Source organism: Crocuta crocuta, unplaced genomic scaffold (assembly GCF_008692635.1).
Source record: "Crocuta crocuta isolate KB4526 unplaced genomic scaffold, BGI_CrCroc_1.0 scaffold941, whole genome shotgun sequence".
Classification (NCBI taxonomy): Eukaryota; Metazoa; Chordata; class Mammalia; order Carnivora; family Hyaenidae; genus Crocuta; species Crocuta crocuta.
Genome location: NW_027533087.1, coordinates 100,541 through 117,927, shown reverse-complemented (window position 1 = coordinate 117,927; position 17,387 = coordinate 100,541). Strand labels below are relative to the sequence as shown.

At 47.8% G+C, this 17,387-nt stretch overlaps 4 non-coding genes and 1 pseudogene across 4 annotated transcripts; 3 read left to right on the top strand and 2 right to left on the bottom strand.

Moving 5' to 3' along the window:
- Nucleotides 1–6,638: 6,638 nt before the first annotated feature.
- Nucleotides 6,639–6,710, bottom strand: TRNAH-GUG (transfer RNA histidin (anticodon GUG)). The gene has a single exon. It is a non-coding gene; the product is annotated as a tRNA-His (tRNA).
- A 555-nt stretch (nucleotides 6,711–7,265) lies between these two features.
- TRNAN-GUU (transfer RNA asparagine (anticodon GUU)) lies at nucleotides 7,266–7,339 on the top strand. Its single transcript has one exon. It is a non-coding gene; the product is annotated as a tRNA-Asn (tRNA).
- Nucleotides 7,340–9,601: 2,262 nt separating this feature from the next.
- On the bottom strand, nucleotides 9,602–9,674 carry TRNAV-CAC (transfer RNA valine (anticodon CAC)). Its single transcript has one exon. It is a non-coding gene; the product is annotated as a tRNA-Val (tRNA).
- A 1,853-nt stretch (nucleotides 9,675–11,527) lies between these two features.
- On the top strand, nucleotides 11,528–11,599 carry TRNAE-UUC (transfer RNA glutamic acid (anticodon UUC)). The gene has a single exon. It is a non-coding gene; the product is annotated as a tRNA-Glu (tRNA).
- A 2,755-nt stretch (nucleotides 11,600–14,354) lies between these two features.
- On the top strand, nucleotides 14,355–16,920 carry LOC144216572 (thymidylate synthase pseudogene; annotated as a pseudogene).
- Nucleotides 16,921–17,387: the final 467 nt, after the last annotated feature.

The window sequence follows — 17,387 nt, the reverse complement described above, 5'->3', positions numbered from 1 at the left end:
AATGGATTCAAGTCTTCTCAGGTTGTGTACAAAAGTAAATTTCAGCTGCAATAGGATATTAGACAGAAAAGGGTTAAATATTCAGAGCAGTACAATCGGTACCAAGCTAAGCACAAAAGAACTAAATATGATTCTTAGACAAAGGCAGAGGGTAAAAAAGCATTACATTGAGTAGAGGTGTGTTAAAAAAAAAAAAGACAAAATTTGAAGATCTAATTGGCTTTATTAAGTAATTCATGAATGGGGCAGTATCCCATCTAATGAGTAGAGGGGAACTTTGAGGTTTTTAAAATGGAAAGAGAATGGGACAAAAAGGTACTAGCCAAAGAAAAGAAAGGATTGTTTCAGGCAGGGTCATCTTTCCTTAGGGAGAACAGCAGGGATTCTAATGAGGTGGATTACTTCATCTTCCTTTAGGAAAAGGAGAGGGCCCATGTGGCAGATTAACTCACTGGTGCTGACCAGAAAGTTCCAGATTTATTGGCTTAAATTTCTAATTTTTTAAAATGTTTATTTCCGAGACACAGAGACAGAGACCCAGAACGAGTGGGGGAGGGCAGAGAGAGAGGGAGACACCAAATCCAAAGCAGGCTTCAAGCTGTCAGCAGGGCTCAAACTCACAGACAAACTCACAAACTGTGAGATCATGACCAACTCGATCGTTGGCTTCATATTTTGCTCTTGGAGAGGCGGAAACTGCAATTAAGTCTTGGTTTGTTCTCCTGGGGGCCAGTGACACCATCTTGGGCCTGTGGTTTTCTTTTTAACAGGCGTCATGGTCGTAGGTCTATCTGCAATGTAGTCAGACTGCTTTGCACTGAACTGGCTTCCCTTTCATGGCCAAATGTATGATAAAGGAAAGAAATTTTGAAACTGAATTTTCACTTATTTGCCCTTGCGTAGGTCTCTGTAAAACAAAGGAGATTAGAAGAAGAATCATTAGATATTTGGCCTTTTCCAGAGACTCACAAGAGACATCAAAAAAGAAAGTTCGAGTATTGTCCAAGGCAGTTAATTAGGTTCCAAGAAGATGCCTGGAGGCCAGCAAAGAGGAAGTTGTGGGAGCCAGCTGTCAGGAGAGTCCTAGGCCTGTCCTGATGGCTTTCTGAAACAAAGCCACCAAAAGCTACATCAAACCAGACAGGCCCAAGATAGCTGACAATTAGGTTGAAAACCCCTGACAAAATGAAGACAAAAAGATGAGATATCCTTGCCCCAAGTAATGAATATTCTACACCCTCGTTAACAACTGGCAATAAAAGATAGGAACCCAAACTCCGAGGATCTGAACTTCTCTCTCTCTCTCTCTCTCTCTCTTGCTCTCGCGCTCTCTGCCTCTCCCCACTTCTCTCTCCCTCCCACTTCCCTGCTCTCTATCCCAAGAATAAACTTCTCACTTTAATAAACTTTACTACTTGTGTCCCTTGTCTGCTGTGTTGCGTGCCTATCCTTGAAATCTTTCTCACAACAGGACCAAGAACCTTGGCCAACCTCTTTGGGATGGGCTGCGTCCAAGCTTCAGGGTCCAGGGTCTCCCCAGGTCACCTGGCAAGAGTATCCCACAGATTTGCTAGCAACTTGGGCACATTCCTGAACCATCACTGGGTTGCAAACACCTTGTTGGAAGAAGAGCTGGAGACCATAAGGCCACGCTAGTGGGTATCCTAGTTGGGTTTGCGATCCAGTCCCTGGGCCAGGTTTCCAGGCCCCATTGGGCCCCAATGGATAGAATTTTCGTGTGTAGGCTCCTTGACTTCCAGAAGCTGTTGGAGCCAGACTTTAGCAATCCTATTGTGAAGCCTGTGGTGGATAAAAGGGCTGAATTTTGGTTGGACATCCCCATGGCCCTCAGCCTAGTGAGTAGTGATTCACATCTGCCTATGGACTATTTCAGTCGTTCAACTCGTTTTCATTCTATTCAATCCTTCCCTTGAGTGGTCATTACTCTTAAGTAATTTATTCCTAGTGTTCTCTTCCTCCCCCCCCCCACATAGAGATCTTGTGATTTCTCTGATTTCTCCACACCTGCACGTTCATAAGTCTGGCGAAAGCTAGAAACCCACGCCAAAGACAAGTCGCACAGCTGGACACACCCCATCTACTTCCACAGGATCCAATTTTGAGGTCTACAGCTGGTGGGAGTTCTTGTGGGGCAAGCAGGTTTAGAGGTGGGACAGAAGGATCGAATAGTGCAACTATCATTCCTTTCCAGGGGAGCAATTCCTTAGAGAAGCTTTTGTCGTCATCGTTGTCGTCATCGTCTTCTTCTTTTTAATTTTTAAAAAATCTTCTTTTATTTATTTTTGAGAGAGAGAGACAGAGTGTGAGCAGGGGAGGGGCACAGAGAGAAAGGGACAGATGGAAACTAATTTGACAATAAAATTTGTAAAAAAAAAAAAAACAACTAAAAAAAAGGGACAGAGACACAGAATCTGAAGCAGACTCCTGGCTCTGAGCTCTAATCACAGGACTGACACAGGGCTCAAACTCATGAATTGTGAGATCATGAAGTGAACTAAAATCAGCTGCTTAACAGACAGAGCCACCCAGCCTCCCCAGAAGCTTTTGTCTTTTGCCAAGTCCAAGTGCCCTAGGCATGATTTCATGTTGCAACCCTTCCCCAGAAGTATGTTGGACTATCTAAGCTGGTTCCTTTACTTACTTTCCGATTCTTGTCCCACCGAGATTTGAACTTTGCTTCTGAATTGCTCCTCCAGAGTTTTGATCCCTGGACCTTAAGATAATGTTGAGAGGAGATGGTTCATACAACTTTTGGAGAAACAAAAATGAGCTGTCGGAGAAAAACGTGCAGTATGGATTCACTCTGTGAACCAGATATGATTATAATGTCCAGGGAATTTTCTTAATCTTCGAGGGCCCAAAATTCTTCCCCTTACATCTGTGTCTAACGTTCAGAGTCTTACCAATGTATCACATGCTTCTCGACTTCTCCAACTGATGAAATCACAGGGAGAGCTAAGCTATGCCTTTGGAGTGGAAATCCAGTATAAAATGATGTAACTTCCAACTGGGTCCCTTTGATTATTGGGTTTGACAAAGAAGTGCCGCAGGCTGTCAAGTTCAGTATGTGAGCATGGTTTCAACAGGGGTTGGATGGGGGCTAAAGCAGAGGCTGATAACTATGGAATGATACTTCAGGGGAGCAGAGATGAAATTTCATTTCTACTCTTTCCCTCTCTTGTCTATACATATCCCACCTGTTATCTCATATTCCCAGCCCTTAAGAGCTGTCCAGGACTTTTGGTACCTTAGTTCCAAGCAAAACTTTTTTTTTATGCTTTTTTATTCTCTAGCCTTCCCAACTGTTGTGCTAGAATCTCTCTGTTTTGTAGACTACTTCTTTGCCGCTAAATTCCTTTTCCTGTGTGTCTCAAAGAGAGAGAGAATTATTCTTTTACTTATTGATCCGTTCTTTAATTAACAACTGTAGACTGAACGTTATGCTAGGTCTGCAGGATATATTAGGGACTTACACACACAACTGGCTTTCTAGGAATTTCCAGTAGTTTAGAAGGTAGACACAAGTAGACAATTATTTCATTAGGGAATTATTAATGTCCAAATGTAAATAAGTACATCAGGGGGCTTCTGACAGTTTAGGGGGTCAGAAAAATCTTTCAAAGGAAATGAGTTCTGGAGTGGGATTTGAAAAATGAGAACGAGGCGAAACAATGAAGAGGAAGTGGGGAGAGACTGTTGTTCCCTTAGACGGAAGCACGTGCCTAGAAGCGTGAGAGTGACCAACACGTGGAGATCTGAGGACTGGCAAGAGACACTGAGATGATGACCATGTAGGGATATAGATCATAAGGTCATGGACATTTTAGTGAAGGAATATGGGATTTGGGCTGCAGGTATGTAGAGTTAGGGTGTAGAAGGGTCACTCAGGATGCAATGTGGCAAAATACTAGTAGACTAGCCTGGCTGCAGGGAGGCCAACTGAATACTCGTTGTAGCAGAGGAGGTTAGAGTGCAGGATACCGGGTGTCGGCCAATCACATAGGAACTTTCCTAACCACCAGAAGTGTCTATGACAGAATGTCCAATGTGAGTGAGGGAGCTCTCCTCAGGAAACATTTGAGCAGAAACTACATGGTGTGTCAACAGTTGAAAAGACTCTTACAGGGGGCTCCTGGTGGCTCAGTTGGTTGAGTGTCTGACTTCTGCTCAGGTCTCGCGGTTTGTGAGTTCGAGCCCCGCCACCAGCCCTGTGCTGACAGCTCAGAGCCTGGAGCCTGCTTTGGATTCTGTGTCTCCCTCTCTCTCTGCGCCTCCCCAACTCATGCTCTGTCTCTCTCTCAAAAATAAACATTAAAAAATTTTTTAATAATGACAGTTTAAGCAGAAGTATAACAATTGATTGTGGAAATTATAACTTATGTAAAGTAAAACGTATGAGAACAATAGCATAAAGGCGGCAGGTGACAAATGTGAAGAGGTATGAGGTCACTTGGAGGGAGACTGGTAAGGTACAGATGTATATGCTGTGCAGCCTAAAGCAGTCACTGAAATAACAACAACAAAAAGATTTATAGCTAATGAGCCAACAAAGCAGAGAAAATGGAATCATGTAAAAACTAGAGTAATTGCTTTTCCAAGAAATATTGGTACAAGTGGTCAAAGACAGGTCTACAGGGATGAAGACCACAGCATTATTTGTGATATTAGAAATATAGAGCCAAATTAATTTCAAAAGCACACAAAGGGTTAAATAAACACTAGCACAAACGATAGGAGAAACTTTTGTGGAAAGAGACGTGGACGTCAACTCTGGTTGTTCTCGCTTTTTCACACATATGCTTTAAATAGCTCTTCCTAGGATCTGGGATGACCTTGGCATAAGAGATCCTGAAATGCACAGGACACAGGACGCAGGACAGAGTGGTAAGATAACTGAGATCTTCTCTTTCACGCAGGGAAGATCACAGAACAAATGCTCTGCAAGCGCAAACATATCACCCCTGGGTGGGCTCAAACCACCAACCTTTCAGCTAACAGCTGAAGGCACTAACTGCACCACAGAAACTTGCTAAAAGTCAGGTCTTCATCCCAATAGAGACAGCATGCACTCCACGCTGGGGACAGCCACGCGCCTTGGTAGGACCACTGCGCATGTTCCAAAGCCCCAAAACCCAGGAAGAGGAGTCGAGGGGGGTTGTTCCTTNGGAGACGAAACGTGGAAAGGACGAGAGGGTTAGACCTGCCAGGAAACCAGTGAGGAGGCACGGCCCGGACCTGAGATATGAAAGTTGCGTTGGTCTACCTCAATTTGTCTCCATCTGCCATCCGCTAGTCCTCATGGGAACAGTAAATTATTGAACTATAGTTCACATAGAGTAAACGTGACAAATCTTTACTGTACGCTTTGTTGAACGTGGGCAAAAACATCACCAAATCAAGTTATGAAAAATCAAGTTATGAAAAAAATCATCCCGGAAGTGTACATTGATCTCCTTTCCAAGCAATTCATATACTACCTCGCTGAGTTGATTATCACTCGGAGGTCTACATGCTGTAGGTGACATTTGCCTGTTCTTGAAATTCAAACAAATAAATGCATGTTTTTTGCATTTGTCTTCTTTTTATGCAACTTATGTTCATGAAATATATCCATAATGATATGTGCATCACTTCTTGACTTTGGTATTATTGGAGTAACTTTGGTGTTACTTAGTATTGATTAGTGGTGTTGATGAATATTCTTGGTGTTTTGATGAATATTCTGTGCCGGTCTTTTTGTGTGCTTGCGCGTTCATAGAAGCACTGCAGTTGCTGGGTCATGGAGTAGGAATACAAATCCTTGCAGATTTGTTTCTGTGCATGGCTCCCTTTCCCTTCAATGGGCATGTATTCGCATAGCCACAAATGACTAGGAGAATGACCTTTTCACCAGCCTTTCCCCACATGCGGTCGGTTGAAATTACTTAAACATCTGTCATTGGTTTTTAGTTTTACGCTGGTATGAGATCATTACACCATTATTATTAACATCAAAAACATGATGCTGCTTGATAATGGTTAGTTAGAAAAAAGGATATTCATTCATGTGAATTTGAAGAAAGGACAAACCTAATGGGGGGGGTGTGGACATCCTTAAAATAGCAGGGATGCATAGGCATTACCTGGAAAGTGTACCAATGGGCCATGCTTGCATGGGAGAAAATTTCCATCTTGATCCTTGATATTGATTACACATTTCAATATTTAAATATCTGCTCATTAATGATCTGGACATTTTGTTCGGTGAACACACACTACTCATTTCGTTTTTTAGGATAAAATTGGCCTTCCAACGTTAGAGACAACAATGCAGACCACGATCAGTCTGGAGTGTATTGCAAGCTCTTTAACATCTGTTCTTTTTGTGTCCAGAAGCCTCACTAATGTTTGAAATCATTCCACCAAAAAACCAAAAAAACCCAAACCCAAATCCTCTATAGGACCAGGCCATTTCAGGTTTCCCTGCGACAGCGGGGCTGCATGCGGCTTAGTGAACTGTTGTTTTGTTTTGTTTTTCCCTCCTTTCTCCTGACCTCACTGCACTTGGTGGTGGCCTTGGCGTGCTGGGAGGGAGAGCGGCCCGTGAGCGTTTCAAACACAAAGTAAAACGGGAGCCTTGCCGTGACTCGGATTCGAACCGAGGTTGCTGCGGCCACAACGCAGAGTACTCACCACTATACGATCACGGCGCGCCACCCGCCCGGCCGTGGACTCAGCTCCTGCTCTACCACATTGGACGAAATTCATTCCTGTTGGTAGTTGGACAGCTGCACGTACTCGTGCTGTTCCCTCGTGTCCTCCCTCCGTTTCTCCCGCCGCATTCGGATTCACTAATCTCCTCTGCGTCCAGCCCCGCCTGTGCCTCTGNCCCCCCCCCCCCGCCGCGGCCGAGCCGAGTGCCCCCAGCGCAGATGGGCGGGTGAAGACGAATCAACCCCTCACGAGCGCCCATCGGCGTTCAGCTTCTCTTAGGCCCCTGTTGCCCCAGGCCCTGGGGGGGTGGGGTCGCAGCCCTGGGCGTCTCTGGGGGCTCTGGCGTCTGAGGCGGGCGTGGAACAAGGTTGAGGGGGAGGCTGTGCAGCCGGGGATCGCCCGACGCACGGGATTCAAACGGGGCGAACTCTGCACAGCAACTGCTCTCCGGTTTTCCGAGGCTGCACGACTGTCCCGGGAAGCCGGGGTGGCGCCCCCTTGCGTTGAGTGAGTGCTTGCTCTCTGTTAGATGACAGGAGGTGCTTTCGCGGGTCTCTGTGGCGCAATCGGTTAGCGCGTTCGGCTGTTAACCGAAAGGTTGGTGGTTCGAGCCCACCCAGGGACGAACACGCGTCCTTTTTTTAGCTCGTGAAAGTTGTGTCTTTCTAACCTGTACATCTCCTCACCTAAAGGAGAAATGCCTGTACTACCCTCCTGTCCTTATGCGCCCTGTGCGCAACAGAAGGACCTAAGCCAAGATCGTCACGGATCCTCCCGAGGAAAAGAGGTCACCAGGAATCCTCAAGAGTACACATCGTTACCCTCTGAATTAATTTTAACAACGAAGTTTCTTTATAATAATATTTATTTAAGCCTTTCCATATAGTTTTGAAATTAATTGGGTTTTATGCTTTTATTATTATAAATAATCCTGCAGTCATATGCAGTCAATACTTATATATATATCTACAAGGTAGAATGCAATTGTTCTAGCAGAGTCTTTAGTCTTGACATGGTTTCTATATGATTCCATTTTTCCTCCTTTGATGGCTTATTAGCTATAACTCTTTCTTTTGTTATTTCAGTTACTCCTTTAAGCTTCATAGCACATAATCTGTAACTTACCACAGTCGCCTTTAAGTGATCTCATACCTCTTCACATTTCTCCTCCGCCAGCCTTGATGCTACTTTTGTCATGCATCTTACCTTGCGTATGTTACAAACCTCACAGTCCATCGTCATTACCTTTGTTTAATCTGTCTCTTGGTAGTAGGGGTTTAAATAAGAAAAAAATCATATATTTCCCCATGCAAATATCCTTTCGTCATGTTCTTGGGTACATACAGATTCCCATCTGGTATCAGTGTCCTTCCCAGAGGAAGAAGGGTGAGTCTGCTGGTAATGAAGTCTTTCAGCATTTGTGGATCTCTAAATGTCATTATTCACCTTCATTTTTGAAAGGCTTTTTTTGGGAGGGGAGGAGGCAAGGAATTCCACCGTTGATGTGCCCCCCCACCCAACCTTTAAAGATGTTGGTCAGCTGTCTTCTCATTTGTGTTGGTTCTGATGAAACTCTGACATCGTCTTTGTTTTTTCCTTTACGTACTGTGAACCTTGAAGTTAAATTGCCAGTTTTTTTCACCAGCAAAAGATGAGTTTGTTCAGGAAAAGCAGAGAATTACAATCCCAGACAAGCAAGCGAAAATAAAACTGTAGGCAGGTGCACAGAACAAAGGAGAGGTACGGTCTTTTATACAGGCAAGTGGGAAGTTGGGAAGGCTGTTATAAATAAAAAGTATTTTGGCTCACACTGGGAGTTTTAAGTACAGGGGCTTCCCATTGGCAGAGTTGTGACTGTCTCTCGTTGATTGGGCTGTCTACCCAAGGGAGGAAAGCCTCTCATCCTTCTGCAGGGTAGCAAAGTAGTTTCCTCCTGCAAGGTCCACCTCTTACCTTGGATTTGCAATTGAGAGCAAATGGAAAGGCATGAGAGCATCCCCCTGTTGAACCTCCCCCCTCCATTTCAGTGAGATNNNATTATGGTTGAGGGGTCCGCCTGGGTGGCTCAGTCGGTTAAAGCATCTGACTTCAGCTCAGGTCATGATCTCAGGGTCCCTGGGTTCGAGTCCCACATCCCGCTCTGTGCTGACAGCTCAGAGCCTGGATGCTGCTTCAGATTCTGTGTCTCCCTCTCTCTCTGTCCCTCCCCTGCTTGCACTCTTTCTCAAAAATAAATAAGACATAAATTTCTTTAATTAAAACATAATTTTCATTATGATTAGAAATTTTTCTGTTATTGTTTCTTCAAACATTTTTACTTCAAAACATTTCTCCTCCAGTCTTTTCAGGGATTCCAATCACTCATCTATTAGGCCTTTTAAAGTTGCCCTACTATTCACTGATGCTATGGTAACTTAAAAGTTTTTGTTGTTGTTTTACTGTTTCACTTTGCATATGTCCATTGTTCATCGCTTTATGTCCCCTAATATTATTTTACACAATGTCTAAACTGCTGGTAATTCTATCTGGTGAGTTTATTATCTCAGATGTTATAGTTTCTTCCTTTAAATTTGATCCTGGTCATTTGTATATGTTTCATATGCCACTTAACTCTTTGGGCGTATGCAACACATTCAAGGTCTGCTCTGCTAGTTTTAACGTCTTGTCCGCTCTCCTTCAGTTTCAGTTGATTATTCCCCTCCTTTGGGTTTTGCTTTCCTGCCTCCTTTATGCCTGGCACTCTCTGATTGGATGGCAGACACTGTCAGTGTTTACCTTCTTGGATGCTGGCTACTTCGGTATTCCTACGAAATTTTTTTGAAGGCTTTCCGGCAGCTCAACCCACCCTTCCTATTTGAAGGACAGTAGACATCGAGTAAAAGGAAGCTGTTTCCGCCCGGTTTCGAACCGGGGACCTTTCGCGTGTGAGGCGAACGTGATAACCACTACACTACGGAAACGAGGCGGTGGCAGCATTTTCCTCTCCAGCCTGGAGAAGCTTCGGTCCCGCCCCTGCTGTCCTGCCCGCCGCGTCGGTGTCGCCGCCGAAGGCCCTGGGAGCACCAGCGCCCCTCCGGGAGAGGACCCCGCGACCNGGCACTTTGACCCTGAGCTTCCCCGCGGCCTTCCCGGCAGAGGCGGGCCTTCCGATTCCTGTCGCTGTCGCTTATTCTACTCGACTAATTAAGTCCAGTTATCTCATCATGCCTGTGTGTTTTAGTACCGTAGCATAGGCTACATCTTAGGACATTTGGCTGTTTTAAAATCTCGAACACTAATACAGGCCAGTGCTGGCCTGGAATGAATTCGTTAGGAGACCACAGAGAGTATAAATCGATTCAGGATCCAGGGACAGTCCACGCAGATTTCACGATTATTCGATTTCTTCCTCATCCGTCTTGAGATTCATTTTGAAAAACAGTTTTGGTTTACCTTTTACAATACCCGACACTTCCTTTATTTGCCTTTTATAACTTTCCTGTTCAACAGGTCAAGGGGTGCGGTTTTTAACCCAGGACGGGCCAAGAGGTAAAGGCGGTTTTCACAGAAAGCAGGGGTCTGGGGGGGGGTCGGGGGTCAAGTTTACCTCACAGCAAAATGCCAACAGACAGAAATGCTGAGAAAGACTTTAATGCTCTTTCTTTGATTCTTTTTCTTTTCTTGCCTCTCTCCCCCTTTCTCGTACTTTCTTTAGAAGTAAAGCTTAAAAAGTTTAGGGAAGAACATGCCGTTTTCTCCAGCAGTTGGTCTCCTTAGTGCAATGGTTACTGCGTGTCCTTCGCACTCAAAGTTCAAGTGCTCCAACCTTAAGAAGCGCAGGCAGCATACTCACTGGACACCAACCCACAGGGCTCTGCTTTGTTCTGCTGTGGCTCAAAATGCAGTTAGGGAGGCGCCATCGTCACCAGCATCCCGAGGACCTAGTTCCAAAAGATGTGGCCTTCAAAGGAGCTTTCTTTCCATCACTGAATTTCTTTGGGTCCCCCTCCCCCCCACTTCTTTCCCTCCAAATTCTGTTTTTCTCCTTTCGCTCCCAGCCAGGAGAGATGATTCACAGTCTTTCTGTCGTATCCGGACCCTCGGTGGTTCTCCGTGGACAGGAGGAAGGAGTCGTTGAACCTTCCCCTCCAGGAGCATGAAGGGCAGTCGGTGCTCAGAACCACAAGCCAACACACTCGGATCACGCTGGGGCCCCGCAAACACAGCCAAGCGCCCCTTGGAGCCTCTCTGTTGGTTGAAACCGAAGGCCTGTGGGATTCCACACCCCGCAAGAGAAGCCACGCCGAGGGGCCCCGGCCCTAACCCAGGGCTCTCGAGGACAAGCCTGGAGGAGGGACAGAGCCAGCTCAAACCNNNGGGGGAGGGGACCCGGCGGCGTCCAGGCCAGGGCCGCCCAGCCTGCTTCGGAAGCCGGTTCCGTCCGCGCCGCCTCTGTCGCTGTGTCCCTCGGAGTCCTTTGGGGGGATGTTGGGGACCGCGGGGTCTCACTCCGGGCGCCGCCGCTCCCAACTCTTCTCGGCGACGTCGTGTCCGCACGCGGTCACCTAGCAAAGACGCATCTAGGGGGCCGGGGCGGGGCGACTTGTGGACCTGGCGGGATCCCGGGGCGCGACCGCTGTCCCGCACACTATAAGGTCTTTGTTGTGGGGCACCTTTTATAGAGAAAGTATGGAGGGAACGGCCTTAGGGGACAATTCTTGAGAACTATGTGCGTCCCCTTCCCCAAAAAAACCAGAAACAAGCCCCAGTCGGGAAATAGCCACAACTTAATGCAGAGAGTACTTGTATTTCTTAAAAAGAAGCAGTTTGCAGCTCCCTGGTGGTCTAGTGGCTAGGATTCGGCGCTTTCACCGCCGCGGCCCGGGTTCGATTCCCGGTCAGGGAAGGACTTTTTGCGATGGTTCCAGGAGAGTCATCCTCACGAGTGTGGTGTGATGCCGGGGAGGTCAGGCCTCAGGCCTCGGGTCCAGGCTGCCTCCCCGCCTGGGATGAGTCCAAGAAAGAGCACCTACCTCTTCTCATTCCACTCACCGCAGAAAACTAACGTCTCACCTTTAGAATTTCCATCTAAACAGAACCCGGGACTTCCAGTCACTCCTTTAAAAAATCCAGCCAACAAAAAACCTTGAAATATGCAAAAACTTTGCAAGAATGGTCACATCACAAGAATCTCTCACCTACAATTCCCCACATTTGCCTTCTCATTCTCTCTCCAGATGTACAGACTGGACTCCATTTGAAAGCACCTTGCGGACACCTCCCGATGATTATTTGGTCCGTGGTTGCTCCTCTGCTTGGGCGACGTGCCTCAAAACCAGCCTCTGCGGGACCTTTCCTCCAAGGCCAGGGGAAGGGCTCTGTCCTCTGGAGGAGACCCCTCCTGTCCCTTCAGGAACCACGCCCCTGCTCCCTGCAGGCTGCAGAGAAGCTTCGGGCAGCGAGGGGGGTTCGTGGGCTCTCCTGCATAGGGCGGGCCAGGCGGGCCGGTGTGCAGGACCACGGCCAGGTTGCCGTGCCACCCTGCGGACTCGTCCTGGTGGCTTGGGTGGGCGGTGAGTCTAGGGCCAGTCTGAGCTCTGGAACCCCCCACCCCCACCCGGGAGAGCCCCTTCAGGGAAGCGCAGTAGCGGCCCCCTTGGCTGTTGCCTCGCTCCAGGTTCTCTGTGCCCTGAGGGACCCTCAAGGGTCCTGGCCCCGAGAGGGGTGAAGATCCTTTCCCCTGGTGGGAGGATGAGGGGCGGCAGGTGGGAAAGGGGCCAGTTTTCAAGAGCTGTGAGGAGTGTCTGCCTTGGCGCTGGCCGCTGGGTGGCTGCCTGTGGTCATGGTGCTTGGTCTTCCCTTGTCCTGGCCTTGAGCTGGTCGCGGCTCCAGTGTGAGTGCAAGCAGACAGAGGGCAGCTGATTTGTGGTGTGTGTTCAATTGTGCCCCTTCCCCAAGTGGGGTAGTGACTGGGCTTCTATTCCCAGAATCCCAGAGGAGTTTAAGGGTACTATTAGTAATTTTCCCTTACATTCCGTAGAGACCCTTGGGAAAAAGGATATATGATCTTTCACAAGAGCAGTGACTGTCTGCTTTCCGTCTGGTATACTGTCCTGTAAGAAGAACCAACCAAGGGAACACAAATCATTGACTTAAGGATGTTTCTATCTGTTGTGCTTTCCTTAATCCTGAGTCATATTTCTCATTTGATGACCTGTAGGACAGCATAATTGCATGCATACATATGTGCGTAGAAACATACTCACCTACATATATACGTACATACAGGGTAAGAAAACAGACGGTACAGGTATTGGAAAGCTAGAAATACAACTGCCCCCTTATAAAACATCATTAGCTACCTCAAAACAAATACCATAAAGTCAAAAGAAGGTAGAGCCAACATGGCAGTCAATGTTTCCCAGACCTTGGCCCTGCATTTGGTGGTAACCCTGTGATAGGAGTAGTTAACACTTGCTCTCATGGCTGGTCTTCTGTCCTATCCAGGCATGTGATTGAGGACTGACTTAAGTGGAATGTTTACCATTTTAAAACCGCCAAATGCCCTGAGACCTTCAGCTTTGGCTGTGTAGCCATTTAAAACAGGCCCGATGAAAGTGTTAGACTTAAAATTTGGTCAAGTAGGGGCGCCTGGGTGGCTCAGTCAGTTAAGTGCCAGACTTCGGCTCAGGTCGTGATCTCACGGTTCGTGAGTTCGAGGCCCACATCTGGCTCTGTGCTGGCAGCTCAGAGCCTGGAGCCCTCTTCAGATTCTGTGTCTCCCTCTCTCTGTTCTCCTGTTCACAGTCTGTCTTCCCCTCTGTCTCTGCACCCTACCCCCACCCCATGCTCATCTCTCAAAAATAAACATTTAAAAAGTAAAGTCAAGTTAGGCCATGACCATTGTAGAGCACATGGGCCTAATTTTTATCCCTGGTTCAGCTCTCTGAGCTCAATTCTTCTGACTTGCTAACTAGGCACGTGGCTTACCTTGGTGAACCCATTTGTGTTATCAGAGCCCATCTTTTCCATGTGCTCCCATGCCATCTAGTTAATATGAGTTCATTCTTAGTTTGCAAAAGATCAAGACAAAACTCACTCTTCTGTATACTAAAATATATTATTTCCACCATTTTGAAAATTTGACAATTGCTGTTCTCCAGGCTTGAGGCAACTCTGTGATCTCCATGACTTTGAGAAGGTGGCATCCTTCTCTTGGAGTCCCCCTGGGTCTGGCACATGGTGTCCATTAACACATTCAAATTTTCTCCTCCCACCTTTTCACCCCTGATGGTTTTCCTGTTCTAAGCACGTGATGGGGGGCAAGGGGTCCCACAGCCACACTCTCAAGAGCTCTAGCCTTCCCCTAGCCTTTCCAGTGTAGTCATCTGGGACAGAAATCGCCAAGAGGGGTCCCCGCAGAGGCAGCGGGGAAAGAGGCATGGAAGCGCCCACACCACCCCGCCCACTGCCACCTGCCGCGGTCCCCAGCGGCCCCCTGCTCCAAGCTGCAGCGGCCAAGGTGGCCGCCTGTCCCATGTGGAAGAGGGGCAGGAGCCGCAGCCACCACCAAACAGGGAGCTGTACTGTATGCTGTCCGTGTTGGGTATGCAGGCGCCCTCCAGCCCGAGAGACGACTTTCCTCTGCTGACAACCAAATGTGTCTTCTGGAAGGGTGTTTTGGAGGAGCCGCCGTGGTTTATCAAGGGCTCTACAAACGCTTGGGAACCGTCATCCAAGGGAGTGAAAATCCGGGATGCCAGGGGGTCCCCAGACCTCTTGGACAGCCTGGCATTCTCCAACAGAGAAGGGGATTTGGGCCCAGTATATCGATTCCAGTAGCGAAGACAGAGATAAGGATTCAGATTATTCTGGTCAAGGAGGAGACCCAACTGTGAAAGGTGAGTGACATGATCAAAACCAACCCTGGTGACTACAAATCATCCTGTGTGGGTGGAACCCGAAAGATCTTCCTTTCATGCCCTCCCCTCACCCACCCTGCCCCACCCTCGGCCAGTTCCACCTGGTGAATGCTGAGCTGTCCTACCAACTTTACTGGAGCTCAGGAGACCTGGGCCTGGGGGTGGGGGTGCCCTTCGGCATCACCAGCTACGCCCTGCTCCCTGACGGGATGGCACATCGCAGGCCTGAGGCCCCGTGACTTCCTCCACACTTTGGGACATGCACACCCTTACCTGAATCATGTCGGGCTGCTGAAAATGCAGCTTCAGTGAGAACCAAGGCCTTTCTTGAAGTTCAAGATCCTTCGAAAAGTTGAGACCATTGATGACTTCAAGGTTGAAGATGTTCAGGTTGAGGGGTACCGCCCTCACCTTACTATAAAAATGGAAATGGCTAAAGTGCTTTTATTTTTTTGCTTTTATGTTTTTAAATGTTTGTTTTTGAGAGAGAGAACGTGAGCAGGGGAGGGACGGGGTGGGGGGGAGGGGGAATAGAGGATCCAAAGTGATGTGGGGCTTGAACTCACAAACTGTGAGATCATGACCTGAGTTGAAGATGGACACTCAGTGAACTGAGCAACTCACGTGCCCCTACAGTGCTTTCCAAGGAGGTGTTTGAAGGATATTCAGTCTTTAGGGGTTGGACTGAATGCCCAGGTGAAAGCTTGTTTGCCCCAAAGAAGGAAGGAACAAAGTCTACTGGTGATCAGTGGTTATTGTTAACTTTTAAGGATGTTGCCATTAGCAAACTTAACCTTGCCAGTTCTCTCAGTAACAAAAGCCCTTGAGTTTGGTTAACTCACCAAAGATGAATGAAAATGCTGCCTGGGTGGCTCAGTCACGATCTCACAGTTTGTGGCTTTGAGCCCTGTGCTGACAGCTCAGAGCCTGGAGCCTGCTTCGGATTCTGTGTCTCCTCTCTCTCTCTGCCCCTCCCTCACTCATGCTCTCTCTCTCTGTCAAAAATGAATAAACGTTAAAAAAATTTGAAAATGCTGACACTGGGAATAAAGTCAGGAGAGTGAAATTTATATATACTTAAAAATGTATACATGCATTTCAATCCCACATTTTTATGAAGGTCAGTGAATTTCAAGAATTACATATAAGCTATTCCCCCAAATTTGAGCAACCTAAACAATACCCACAGACATAATCGTGGACAGCTGTAGTCATAAACATTTAAAGTTATATTTGCTTTACCTATTGCCATAACAAAGAAGTGATCTGCCAAAAAATAATAGCGAAATCTCATTTTTTTCTTTAATGTTTTCTATGAATTTCTGGCCATTATGGGTTTTATTCTTTCCTCACACATTTTACGCTTTATAGGAATTCAATAAATTATGTAAACAATAATTTCTAAATAAGAATTTATTAATTTGATCTATTCATTTAAAGGTAATGTCGATGCTTCCACGTTCACGCCCAAGAATGCTGCTGGATGGGACTGGAAAAGCGCTGGAGAACATTCTTTTAGACCCTCCCGATGTCATGTCACAAGGCTTCCTGAGCAGAGCAGGGACTCTGAGCGTGTGAACAGGGGTTGCCGGGGACACCCCTGGAGCTGACGGGGCAGTGCCTATGGAGGGGGACACAGAGCTGCAATGACCTCGGGAGGGACTTAGGGACTCTTCCCTGACTGCGCCAAACAGAAGCAGACCTCCCTTCTCTTCCTTGTTCACCCCCGCCCTGGAAGTAGAAAGGGAGTGAGTGAGACCCCAAGCTGCTATCCGTTTCGCAGCCAGTGACTTCTCTGCATAGAGAAACGAACTAATACATGAAATTTCCTAGAGCTGTTGACTCCTAGAGCTTAGAGTCAAGGGATGCGTAGATGGGCTCTTATAAGCAGCAGCCTTGCCCAAACTGCAAATAACTCACTTTTTCTTTCTTTTTTTTTTTTAATTTTTAAATGTTTTATTTATTTCTAGGAGAGAGAGAGAGAGGCAGCGTGAGCAGGGGAGGGTCAGAGAGAGAGGGAGTCACAGACTCTGAAACAGGCTCCAGGCTCTGAGCTGGCAGTCAACACAGAGCCCGACGCGGGGCTCGAACCCACGAACTGTGAGATCATGACCTAAGCGAAAGTCGGACGCTTAACCGACCTAGCCACCTATACGCCCCAAATAACTCACTTTTTAAGCCGGCGCGGGGCCGGGCGATATCGGTACTCTCCAGCCTCTGCGCTTTGCTGCTGCAGTTGCGCGCGGCTGTGGAAAGGAGGAACATGAAAGTGGCCGGGTTTGGGGGTTGCCCTCTGGAAGCCTGACCGCTCCGATCTGCTTTCCCAAAGGCCCTTTTCTAGTTGCGGAGCTGAGTCACAGACTCGGTTCTCCCCATGGAGGCCAGCGCTGGGGCTGTCATTCCCTACTGTCACGGGGCGTAAAAGAAACAAAAACAAGCCATATATCTGGGAAACAGATGTTCTCAGAGATGTCCTTTCCCGCAAGCGCCCAAGTTTCGGCCTCAGCCACGCCGAAAACGCGGGGCCCGCCCGCACCGGGATAAGGACGAGGGTCGTGGTGCGGCGGGGTCACTCCACGACGGGCCACACCCTCACCGGCAGTGACTGCGGTGGTGGGACGCTCTCTCCCACCGGTTGGCTGCCGCAGTGATGCCGCAGGGGCCGCTCTTCTGAGCTTGGCAAGGGAGGAGGGATGTGGCAGTGCCGGTCTCCGAGTGGGAGCATCACGTGGAAAGCGCGGGAACGTGGGCCATTTGCACGTGGGCAGCGGC